This window comes from Trichechus manatus, unplaced genomic scaffold, assembly GCF_000243295.1.
Source record: "Trichechus manatus latirostris isolate Lorelei unplaced genomic scaffold, TriManLat1.0 scaffold00057, whole genome shotgun sequence".
NCBI lineage: Eukaryota > Metazoa > Chordata > Mammalia > Sirenia > Trichechidae > Trichechus > Trichechus manatus.
In genome coordinates, this window is record NW_004443993.1 from 14,259,793 (window position 1) to 14,260,504 (window position 712).

Below are 712 nucleotides of genomic sequence, written 5' to 3' on the forward strand. Positions count from 1 at the left end.
CCGACTTCCTCTGACGTGCCCGACTTCCTCTGACGGGGCCGACTTCCTCTGACGGGGCCGACTTCCTGACGTGGCCGACTTCCTCTGACGTGCCCGACTTCCTCTGACGTGCCCGACTTCCTCTGACGGGGCTGACTTCCTCTGACGTGGCCGACTTCCTGACGTGGCCGACTTCCTCTGACGTGCCTGACTTCCTCTGACGTGCCTGACTTCCTCTCACGTGGCTGAATCGCACTCAAAGTGTCTGCTTAGCATGAGAATTGTTTCTAAAACCACAAAAACACCAAATGCGGGAAACACATTTTAGGAACACTTCTTTTCCGCTTAGAAGGCAAAAGTAAAAACTGCTCGTGCACTTGGGTGGCAGAAGCCCATGTCCTGATGGGGTGCAGTCAGCGAGACGCCCACTCCTGCGTGCCCAGCCCCGCGTACCACGCACTGCTGGTGGCCAAAATGGCTCCTGTGTGGCCCAGGAGGCTGGAGCAGCAGCACCCCTGGTCCAGGCGTGGGAGGCACTGGGCAGTGGCTGGGGAGCAGCACGGTAAGAGCCTCAAGATATAGTGTCCCAGGAGTCTGATTGGTTGAGCTTGGGCATGTGCCCACCCTCTGGCATGAGACGGGCTGAGTTCAGGCATGTACCCACCCATCCCTGACATCTGACTGGCTAAGCTCAGGCATGTGTCCATCTCCAGGCACCTGACTGGCTGCGTTC